Source organism: Pseudophryne corroboree, chromosome 3 (genome assembly GCF_028390025.1).
Source record: "Pseudophryne corroboree isolate aPseCor3 chromosome 3, aPseCor3.hap2, whole genome shotgun sequence".
Lineage (NCBI taxonomy): Eukaryota > Metazoa > Chordata > Amphibia > Anura > Myobatrachidae > Pseudophryne > Pseudophryne corroboree.
The window spans coordinates 555,343,941-555,356,115 of NC_086446.1; positions in this window are offsets into that span (position 1 = coordinate 555,343,941).

Below are 12,175 nucleotides of genomic sequence, written 5' to 3' on the forward strand. Positions count from 1 at the left end.
TGGTGGACACTGTCAGCAGACTGCTAAACTACTAGCATAAAAAAAAGCCACCACAGGTATACAATGTAGATGGATGGATAGTATACTTAATGGATGACGAGTGACGACACAGAGGTAGGTACAGCAGTGGCCTACCGTACTGCTATATACAGTATAATGGACCTGGTGGACACTGTCAGCAGACTGCTAAACTACTAGTATAAAAAAAAGCCACCACAGGTATACAATGTAGACGGATGGATAGTATACTTAATGGATGATGAGTGACGACACAGAGGTAGGTACAGCAGTGGCCTACCGTACTGCTATATACAGTATAATGGACCTGGTGGACACTGTCAGCAGACTGCTAAACTACTAGTATAAAAAAAGCCAACACAGGTATACAATGTAGATGGATGGATAGTATACTTTATGGATGACGAGTGACGACACAGAGGTAGGTACAGCAGTGGCCTACCGTACTGCTATATACAGTATAATGGACCTGGTGGACACTGTCCGCAGACTGCTAAACTAAAACTACTAGTATAAATAAAAAAGCCACCACAGGTATACAATGTAGATGGATGGATAGTATACTTAATAGATGACGAGTGACGACACAGAGGTAGGTACAGCAGTGGCCTACCGTACTGCTATATACAGTATAATGGACCTGGTGGACACTGTCAGCAGACTGCTAAACTACTAGTATAAAAAAAAAGCCACCACAGGTATACAATGTAGATGGATGGATAGTATACTTTATGGATGATGAGTGACGACACAGAGGTAGGTACAGCAGTGGCATACCGTACTGCTATATACAGTATAATGGACCTGGTGGACACTGTCAGCAGACTGCTAAACTACTAGTATAAAAAAAAGCCACCACAGGTATACAATGTAGATGGATGGATAGTATACTTTATGGATGACGAGTGACGACACAGAGGTAGGTACAGCAGTGGCCTACTGTACTGCTATATACAGTATAATGGACCTGGTGGACACTGTCAGCAGACTGCTAAACTACTAGTATAAAAAATAAGCCACCACAGGTATACAATGAAGATGGATGGATAGTATACTTAATGGATGACGAGTGACGACACAGAGGTAGGTACAGCAGTGGCCTACCGTACTGCTATTTACAGTATAATGGACCTGGTGGACACTGTCAGCAGACTGCTAAACTACTAGTATAAAAAAAAGCCACCACAGGTATACAATGTAGATGGATGGATAGTATACTTAATGGACGATGAGTGACGACACAGAGGTAGGTACAGCAGTGCCTACCGTACTGCTATATACAGTATAATGGACCTGGTGGACACTGTCAGCAGACTGCTAAACTACTAGTATAAAAAAAAAGCCACCACAGGTATACAATGTAGATGGATGGATAGTATACTTAATGGATGATGAGTGACGACACAGAGGTAGGTACAGCAGTTGCCTACCGTACTGCTATATACAGTATAATGGACCTGGTGGACACTGTCAGCAGACTGCTAAACTACTAGTATAAAAAAAAGCCACCACAGGTATACAATGTAGATGGATGGATAGTATACTTTATGGATGACGAGTGACGACACAGAGGTAGGTACAGCAGTGGCCTACCGTACTGCTATATACAGTATAATGGACCAGGTGGACACTGTCAGCAGACTGCTAAACTAAAACTACTAGTATAAAAAAAAAGCCACCACAGGTATACAATGTAGATGGATAGTATACTTTATGGATGACGAGTGACGACACAGAGGTAGGTACAGCAGTGGCCTACCGTACTGCTATATACAGTATAATGGACCTGGTGGACACTGTCAGCAAACTGCTAAACTACTAGTATAAAAAAAAAGCCACAGGAGTGTTTTTCAGGCAGACAAACGTATACTGGTGGTCACTGTCAGCAAAACTCTGCACTGTACTCCTGCTATAGCTGCTCCCCAGTCCCCACAATTAAGCAGTTTGAGCACTCAGAACAGATATATCATGCAGCACACTTAGCACAGATATGGTATGGAGCGTTTTTTTCAGGCAGAGAAGAGAACGGATAAAAAACTGGTGGTCACTATCAGCAAAACTCTGCACTGTACTCCTCCTAACAGCTGCTCCCCAATCCTCCCCACAATAGTAAAATAAACAAGCAAAGCAATCAGATCAACTGTCTCGTATATAAACGGAGAGGACGCCAGCCACGTCCTCTCCCTATCAATCTCAATGCACGTGTGAAAATGGCGGCGACGCGCGACTGCTTATATAGAATCCGAATCTCGCGAGAATCCGACAGCGGGATGATGACGTTCGGGCGCGCTCGGGTTAACCGAGCCATACGGGAGAATCCGAGTATGGCTCGGACCCGTGTAAAAAGGGTAAAGTTCGGGGGGGGTCGGTTTCTCGGAAACCGAACCCGCTCATCACTATTATCAGCTAATATCAGCTCAATATATGTGCTAAGTGTCAGTGCTGCATTGTGGTGACCAGTATACTTGCAGTACAATAGTCCATTGCTGTATCTTGCTGCTCCGTGTCAGTTCTAGTATTCTCAGCAGTGCTCAATATCTGTGCTCAGTATCAGTGCTGCACTGTGGTGGTGACCAGCATATAATACTACAGTACAATAGTCCATTGCTGTATCTTGCTGCTTTGTGTCAGTTCTATTATCCTCAACAGTACTCAATATCTGTGCTCAATATCAGTGATGCATTGTGGTTACCATTATATAATATTGCAGTACAATAGTCCATTGCTTTATCTTGCTGCTCCGTGTCAGTTCTAGTATCCTCAACAGTGCTCAATATCTGTGCTCAGTATCAGTGCTGCATTGTGGTGACCAGTATATAATACTTCAGTACAATAGTCCATTGCTGTATCTTGCTGCTCCGTGTCAGTCATAGTATCCTCAATAGTGCTCAATATCTGTGCTCCGTATCAGTGCTGCATTGTGGTGACCAGTATATAATACTGCAGTACAATAGTCCATTGCTGTATCTTGCTGCTCCGTGTCAGTTCTATTATCCTCAACAGTGCTCAATATCTGTGGTCAGTATCAGTGCTGCATTGTGGTGACCAGTATATAATACTGCAGTACAATAGTCCAGTGCTTTTCTAGATGCCCAGTGTCAGTTCTAGTATCCTCATCAGTGCTCAGTATCACTACTCATTGTCTTGTGCTGCATTGTGGTGACTAAAAGTCCAGTGTATTGTGCTGCATCTTGCTGCTTTAGGGTGCTGTGGTAGTGTTCTGTCACTGTGCATAGGTTATCATCATTCCAGTTACAGTGGTATCTGGTATCTATCTAGTGGTATCTATTTCCAGACATTACTGCCGTCTTATTCCAAATATATTACTGGCATATAATTCCACACATTAAAAAATGGAGAACAAAAATGTGGAGGGTAAAACAGGGAAAGATCAAGATCCACTTCCACCTAGTGCTGAAGCTGCTGCCACTAGTCATGGCAGAAACGATGAAATGCCATCAATGTCATCTGCCAAGGCCGATGCCCAATGTCATAATAGAGAGCATGTAAAATCCAAAAAACAAAAGTTCAGTAAAATGACCCAAAAATCGAAATTAAAAGCGTCTGAGGAGAAGCGTAAACTTGCCAATATGCCATTTACGACACGGAGTGGCAAGGATCGGCTGAGGCCCTGGCCTATGTTCATGGATAGTGGTTTAGCTTCACATGAGGATGGAAGCACTCATCCTCCCGCTAAAAAAATTAAAAGAGTTAAGCTGGCAACAGCACAGCAAAGAACTGTGCATTCTTCTAAATCACAAATCCCCAGGGAGAGTCCAATTGTGTCGGTTGCGATGCCTGACCTTCCTAACACTGGACGGGAAGAGGTAGCTCCTTCCACAATTTGCACGCCCCCTGCAAGTGCTGGAAGGAGCACCCACAGTCCAGTTCCTGATAGTCAAATTGAAGATGTCACTGTTGAAGTACACCAAGATGAGGATATAAGTGTTGCTGGCGCTGATGAGGAAATTGACAAGGAGGATTCTGATGGTGAGGTGGTTTGTTTAAGTCAGGCACGCAGGGAGACACCTGTTGTCCGTGGGATGAATAAGGTCATTGACATGCCTGGGCAAAATACAAAAAAAAAAAAATCACTTCTTTGGTGTGGAATTATTCCAACAGAAATGCGGACAACTGGTGTCAAGCGGTGGGTTGCCTTTGTCAAGCTGTAATAAGTAGGAGTAAGAACGTTAACCACCTAGGAACATCCTCCCTTATACGTCACCTGCAGCGCATTCATCAGAAGTCATTGACAAGTTAAAAAACTTTGGGTGACAGTGGAAGCAGTCCACTGACAACTAAATCCCTTCTTCCTCTTGTACCCAAGCTCCTGCAAACCACACCACCAACTCCATCAGTGTCAATTTCCTCCTTAGACAGGAACGCTAATAGTCCTGCAGGCCATGTCACTGACAAGTCTGACGAGTCCTCTCATAACTGGGATTCCTCCGATGGATCCTTGAGTGTAACGCCTACTGCTGCTGGCGCTGCTGTTGTTGCTGCTGGGAGTCGATCGTCATCCCAGAGGGGAAGTCGGAAGACCACTTGTACTACTTCTAGTAAGCAATTGACTGTCTAACAGTCCTTTGCGAGGAAGATGAAATATCACAGCAGTCATCCTGTTGCAAAGCGGATAACTCAGGCCTTGACAACTATGTTGGTGTTAGACGTGCGTCCGGTATCCGCCGTTAGTTCACAGGGACTTAGAGAATTGCTTGAGGTAGGGTGTCCCAGGTACCAAATACCATCTAGGTTCCACTTCTCTAGGCAGGCGATACCGAGAATGTACACAGACGTCAGAAAAAGAGTCACCAGTGTCCTAACAAATGTAGTTGTACCCGCTGTACACTTAACCACGGTATGTGGACAAGTGAAGCAGGGAAGACTAAGAACTATATGACTGAGACAGCCCACTGGGTAGATAGAAACAAAGAATTTGACGGCAGATAAGAACCACTTGGCCCATCTAGTCTGACCCTTTTTTTTATCCTTTAGGCAATCTCAACCCTTTTTTAACCTTAATTCTTTGTAAGGATATTCATATGCCTATCCCAAGTATGTTTAAATTGCTCTACAGTCTTAGCCTCTACCACCTCTGATGGGAGGCTATTCCACTTATCCACTACCCTTTCTGTGAAATATTATTTTTCCTTAAATTTCCCCTGAACCTCCCCCCCTCCAGTCTCAGTGTATGTCCTCGAGTTCTAATATTTCTCTTCCTTTGAAGAATGTTTCCCTCCTGAACTTTGTTAAGACCCTTGAAATATTTGAAAGTTTCTATCATGTCCCCCCTTTACCTTCTCTCCTCCAAACTAAGATCTTTTAGCCTTTTTGTGATGTTGGCCACGCACCATTTTAGTTGCCCTTCTTTGTACACTCTCTAATGTATTTATATCCTTCTGGAGATATGGTCTCCAGAACTGGACACAGTTTTCCAGATGGGACCGTACCAATGACCTATACAGTGGCATTATGACTTCTTTTTTTCCTGCTACTGATTCCTCTCCCTATGTAACCAAGCATTTGACTTGCCTTTCTCATTGCTTTGTTGCATTGCTTTCCTGCCTTCAAGTCACTTGAAATAGTGACCCCTAAATCCCTTTCCTCCTCAGTAGTTTCCATTATAGTACCCTTGATACCCTTGATACTATATTTAGCCTTTGGGTTTTTGAGACCCAAGTGCATGATTTTGCATTTTTTAGCATTAAACTGTAGTTGCCACGTTCTTGACCATTTCTCAATCCTACCTAGGTCATCAATCATTTGTTTTACCCCTCCCGGTGTGTCTACCCTGTTGCATATCTTTGTATCATCTGCAAAAAGGCATACCTACCTTTCAATACCATTTGCAATGTCACCAACAAAGATATTAAAGAGAACTGGACCAAGTACATATCCCTGGGGTATTCCACTGGTAACATTTCCCTCCATAGATTGTACTTCATTAACTACAACTGTCTGTTTCCTATCCTGCAACCAGGTTCTTATCCATTTAACTGTTTTATAATCCACCCCCACACTTTCAAGTTTATTTAGCAGTCTGTGATGTGGGACAGTGTCAAATGCCTTACTAAAGTCTAGATATACTACATCTACAGCTCCCCATTGATCTATTATTTTCATCACAGAGTCAAAAAAGTCAATAAGATTTGTTTGGCATAATCTCCCAACAGTAAATCCATACTGTTTTGGATCCTGTAAGTTGTTTGATTTAAGATATTCCACAACTCCTTCTTTTAATAGTTTTTCCATTACTTTCCCTACTACTGATGTAAGGCTTACTGGTCTGTAGATACTTGCTTCTTCCTTGCTTCCACTTTTGTGCAGTGGAACTACATTTGCTCTTTTCCAGTCCTCTGGAATGGCACCTGTACTTAGAGACTGGTTAAATAATTATGTTAAAGGTGTAACCAGCACATCTATTAGCTCTTTGAGTATCCTTGGGTGTATCCCATCTGGTCCCATTGATTTAGCCACTTTTAGTTTTGAAAGTCCTGCTAGGACCTTCTCCTCTGTAAATGTACTTTCAGCTACCATATTTTTATGAATGTCCTTGCAACTTAACTGTGGCCCCATCCCTTCTTCTGTAATAAATACTGAGCAAAAATAATTATTTAGGTGATCTGCTATTGCCTTGTCTCCCTCCACCAAATGCTCAATCTCCATCTTAAGTCTTATTATTCCTCCATTTGATTTTCTCCTTTCACTTATATACTTAAAAAAAGTTTTGCCCCCTTTATCTACTGACTGGGCCATTTTCTCCTCAGCTTCTGCCTTTACACGTCTTATCGCTTTCTTAGCATCCTTCCGTCTGTCCAGATACACCTCTTTGTTGTTATTATTTGGAGTCTGTTTGTATTTCCTAAAAGCCATCTTTTTTGCTTTCACACTAGTTGATACTTCTTTTGTGAACCACACTGGTTTCCTTTTCTTGGTGCTTTTCCTAACCCTTTTGATACAAAGGTCTGTTGCACTTAGTATTGCACTTTTCAGTTTTTCCCACCTCTCCTGCACTGCTTCTAAGTTCCTCCAGTCTGCCAGTGAATCACTTACACATCTCCCCATTTTTGCAAAGTCAACATTTCTAAAATCCAATACATTTGTTTTTGTGTGGCAGGAGTTGGATCCTGTCTTTATACTAAACCATACTGCTTGATGATCACTGGATCCCAGGTGCTCACCCACATATGTGTTGGATATCCTATCACCATTTGTAAGAATTAAATCTAATATTGAGTCTTTGCGTGTGGGCTCCCTCACCAATTGCTTGAGAGATGCCCCCTGTAAGGAATGTAGAAATTTGCCACTTGTAGCTGAACTTGCAAAAGACCCCTCCCAATTTACATCAGGTAAATTAAAGTCTCCCATGATTATGACTTCTCCCTTTAAAGCCATTTTAGTGATGTCCAACAATAGGTTCCTGTCCAAATCCTGCCCCTGGCCTGGAGGTCTATAGATCACTCCAATGCAAATAATGTCCTTCTCTGCAGTTTCTATGGTGACCCAAAGGGCCTCAGTTTTGTCTTCAATATTTTGTATTAAAGTAGCATTTATGCTTTTTTCACACACATTGCTACCCCTCCTATTCTATCCTTCCTAAATAAATTGTATTCTTGTATAGCTATGTCCCAGTCATGATTCTCATTGCACCATGACTCTGTAATTGCCACAAAATCCAGGTTATCCCTTGTCATTATTGCAATTAGCTCTGAAATTTTTTCTCCTAAGCTCCTAGCATTTGCACACATAGCTTTAAGAATGTTATCTGTGCATTTGTTATTAGTAGCCATGACCAGACAGTACAAAATAAATGACAAGTTTAAAGTTGAAATTACCTGTTTGGGGATGTTGCTCAGTGTTTGTTTGGTTTTTTTATACTAATCAGGAATCACACTCTGTCCTGTATACCACGACTACACCTCAGTAAATGTAAAGATATAGTACCCTGACCACAATGGCCAAATTATCAAAGGAGGTAAACACCAGAGAGCATGCAATAATAAACTGTTTCACTGTGCAACATCTCTACACATGCAATGCCAATTACAAGGCAATCATTACATATATACATACATTAGAAGTTGCAAAGAAGTTCATTTGTAGTTATTGTTGGTGCTTGATGTTTTCTTTCAGTTTTCGTACAGTTTAAGTACAGGCTAAGTACAGTAAAGGCTGAAAACCACTTATATTTCTACACCCTATCTATGTCAGCCTGGCTTGTCAGCTATGTATCCCTTAATAGCTTGCCTCCAGCAGCAACAACTGCGGCGGCACCAGTAGCAGCATCTCGCAAACCCCAACTCGTTCCTAGGCAGGCTACGCTTTGTATCACCGTTTTCCATAAGAGGCACACAGCTGACAACCTCTTACGGAAACTGAGGAACATCATCGCAGATTGGCTTACCCCAATTGGACTCTCCTGGGGATTTGTGACATCGGACAACGCCACCAATATTGTGCGTGCATTACATGTTGGCAAATTCCAGCACGTCCCATGTTTTGCACATACAATGAATTTGGTGGTGCAGAATTTTTTTTAAAAATTACAGGGGTGTGCAAGAGATGCTGTCGGTGGCCCGAAGAATTGCGGGCCACTTTCAGCATTCAGCCACCACGTGCCAAAGATTGGAGCACCAGCAAACACTCCTGAACATGCCCTGCCATCAACTGAAGCAAGAGGTGGTAACGAGGTGGAATTCAACCCTCTATATGCTTCAGAGGATGGAGGAGCAGCAAAAGGCCATTCAAGCCTATACATCTGCCTATAATATAGGCAAAGGAGGGGGAATGCACCTAACTCAAGCGCAGTGGAGAATGATTTCAATGTCTTGCAAGGTTCTCCAACCCTTTGAATTTGCCACACGTGAAGTCAGTTCAGACACTGCCAGCCTGAGTCAGGTCATTCCCCTCATCAGGCTTTTGCAGAAGCAGCTGGTGAGATTGAAGGAGGAGCTAAAACGGAGCGATTCCGCTAGGCATGTGGGACTTGTGGATGGAGCCCTTAATTCGCTTAACCAGGATTCATGGGTGGTCAATCTGTTGAAATCAGAGCACTACCTTTTGGCCACCATGCTCGATCCTAGGTTTAAAGCCTACGTTGTATCTCTCTTTCCGGCAGACACAAGTCTGCAGGGGTTCAAAGACCTGCTGGTGAGAAAATTGTCAAGTCAAGCGGAACGTGACCCACAAACAGCTCCTCCTTCATTTTCTCCAGCCACTAGAGCTGTCAGGAAAAGGATAATATTTCCAAAACCATCCGCTGGCGGTGATGCAGGGCAGTCAGGAGCGATAGCTGACATCTGGTCCGGACTGAAGGACCTGCCAACGATTACTGAAATGTCACTGCATATGATTCTGTCACCATTGATAGAATGGTGGAGGATTATATGAGTGACAGCATCACTGTAGGCATGTCAAACAGTCTGTACGTATACTGGCAGGAAAAAGAGGCAATTTGGAGGCCCTTGCACAAACTGGCTTTATTTTACCTAAATTGCCCCCTCCAGTGTGTACACTGAAAGAGTGTTTAGTGCAGTGGGTAACCTTGTCAGCGATCGGTGTAGGAGGTTACTTCCAGAAAATGTGGAGAAGATGATGTTCATCAAAATAAATTATAATCAATTCCTCCGTGGAGACATTTACCAGCAATTGCCTCCAGAAAGTACACAGGGACCTGTGATGGTGGATTCCAGTGGGGACGAATTAATACTCTGTGAGGAGGGAAATGTACACAGTGAAAGGGGTGAGGAATCGGACGATGAGGTGGTAATCCTGCCTTTGTAGAATCAGTTTGTGCAAGGAGAGATTGATTGCTTCTTTTTTGGTGGGGGCTCAAACCAACCAGTCATTTCAGCCACAGTCGTGTGGCAGACCCTGTCGCTGAAATGATGGGTTTGTTATTGTGTGCATGTCCTGTTTATACAACATAAAGGCGGGTGGGAGGGCCCAAGGACAATTTTAATCTTGCACCTCTTTTTTTATATATCTTTGCATCATGTGCTGTATGGGGACTTTTTTTTAAGTGCCATCCTGTCTGACACTGCAGTGCCACTCCTAGATGGGCCAGGTGTTTGTGTAGCCCACTTGGGGCGCTTAGCTTAGTCATCCAGTGACCTCGGGTCAAATTTTAGGACTAAAAATAATATTGTGAGGTGTGAGGTATTCAGAATAGACTGGAAATGAGTGGAAATTATTGTTATTGAGGTTAATAATACTATAGGATCAAAATTACCCCCAAATTCTATGATTTAAGCTGTTTTTGAGGGGTTTTTGAAAAAAAAACACCTGAATTCAAAACACACCCGAATCCGACAAAAATTCTTAAGGGAGGTTTTGCCAAAATCTGTCCGAATCCAAAACACGACCGTGGAACCGAATCCAAAACCAAAAACACAAAACACGAAAAATACCCGCTGCACATCTCTAGTTAGTAACATTGGGATCTATTCATAGATCCGAGAAAGAAGAAAAACAGGACTTTTCTCCGATTCATGCTATCCATGAAGCAGGTTAACATGGAGAAGTCCTTGACTTCTCCAGCGGCACCCCACTCTGTGGCTAAGTCGCATCACCATACTTTTATATCATGAGTGCAATTCATGAAGAAATGGAAAGCTCTGATTTCCGCTTCTACAGTTTATGAAGTTAAGGAGATGGTGCAACCTGAACTGTAGTATGGTAGTATGGTAACTGCAAGGAAGCTCAATGCTTCCTTGCTCTCTGCCTTGGCACTCGTGCTGGCTCCACCTCCTTGATCTCCCAGCTGTCTCTGTGGCCTCCCAGGAGGTCAGCCAACAGCACGTGTGCAGCAGGACCCACCTGGAGAAGGCCTCACCACTGGACCCCAGGATACCGGATCAAATTGCTGGAGAAGTGAGCATGCATGATTGGCTACTTATTACAGCTGTACATAGCATTGCTGATGCAAGGTATAGTGATAAGTAACAATTCAGTTTTCATTTTTACATGATTAGACCCCAGTGCCATTACCACCATTTACCTCATCAAAGACAAACTAAATGAGCATTATACTGTATATATAAACTGGATGATGGCTCCCGCTGTTGTATTAGATGCCCTGGTGCACACCCAGGTGTATAGACACCCACATATTCAGACTCTGGATCAGGAAGCACTTACTGGACTTATTCTCACACAGATAGATAGATCAACGTTTCGATTTATTAAATCGTCATCAGGATCAGAAAACAAATACAATACAAATCGGCAGCTTTTTATAACTCACCACTGCGTCTCTCCTCCCGCCGCCGGGTCCCGGAAGCAGGACGGGTTCCAATGACGCATGCTGCTCAGCGTGTAATGGACGGCCAGTGTCCCGTTGCAAAGCAACGCCCGGAGTATCAGTCATGTGACACACTACCACCTCATTAAAAAAACAGAGCTGTCAATGAGCCTTTAGTAATATCAAAATGAATATGTTTGAAAGACAGCTTCATACAAATGACTCATCAGATACACATCATACTGTAAAACATGTATGACAGATATTAAGAAAATGCTGACAGATACAACCCGGTCATGTCCATAGAACACACAGTATTACGCAAGACAAAATATTAATCATCAATACATTATGAAGATAAATTAAAGAAAAAATTAAACCCAAAATTCTCATTAAGGCCACATGGAGAGACGGTATTCAGCCGGTGTATCCACCTAGCCTCACACTGTAAGAGGGCCCTATCCCTGTCACCACTTCTCACTTTTTTAGTTACCTGTTCTATGATTTTATAGCGCAATATGGCCAATCAATGTTTGAATTCCCAAAAGTGGCGGGCCACAGGTTGTTCCTGCACCGCCACCTGTCCCTCTACTGCTTTACAAATGGAAGACCTGTAAATATTCATGTGCTTCTTGAATTGCCTAGAGGTTTTCCCTACATAGAAGAGACCACAGGGACACCGTATAAAGTACACTATATGAGTATTAATGCATGTTAGTACTTGACGAATTAATGCAACATCAATACAAAATCAAACAGTAACAGTTTAGATGAAATAGCAGGGTCTGAAAGAAAAATATTATGTTCCACATCAAACAGAAACAGTTCGCGAACACTGGCTCCATGCAGGACCACATGGCACACCCCTGTAACTGAATATACCAACCATTATCAAAAAGTAAATAGTTTCTTTTT